The sequence below is a fragment of the Pongo pygmaeus genome, chromosome 9 (assembly GCF_028885625.2).
Source record: "Pongo pygmaeus isolate AG05252 chromosome 9, NHGRI_mPonPyg2-v2.0_pri, whole genome shotgun sequence".
Classification (NCBI taxonomy): domain Eukaryota; kingdom Metazoa; phylum Chordata; class Mammalia; order Primates; family Hominidae; genus Pongo; species Pongo pygmaeus.
In genome coordinates this window covers 70064232-70064653 of record NC_072382.2, presented here as the reverse complement: position 1 = coordinate 70064653, position 422 = coordinate 70064232, and positions in this window count along the sequence as shown.

Sequence of the window (422 nt, the reverse complement as noted above, 5' to 3'; positions counted from 1 at the left end):
AACACTGGGTTTTTCTTGTTCATCTTCGTGTCCCCAGGGTTGTGCCTGGCACCTAGTAAGTACCCAAATATATATTTGGTAACCAAAGAAGAGAGAGTTGAAGCAGATAGAGGACAAATGTTGAAGGAAGATGTGTGTCAATTTCTTGAGCGGTTTTTCTATCATCTCTGCCCTCATATCATCTTGAACTAGAATGGATGGGTACATCGTAAAGGCCATTTGGGTGGCATCTGATGGATTTAGGGAGTTGAGAACAAGTTTTTCACTGACATATTACAATGTGCACACCTATCCCCAGTGAAGGCTCTCTTGGAAAAGTTGGCCTCCACCATGCCATCTAATCCTGGTCTATAGCACTAGCAGGATGATAACTGGTTATCTGGCATTTTACGGTTGCAGAAACAAAACTCTCAAAGGGCCAG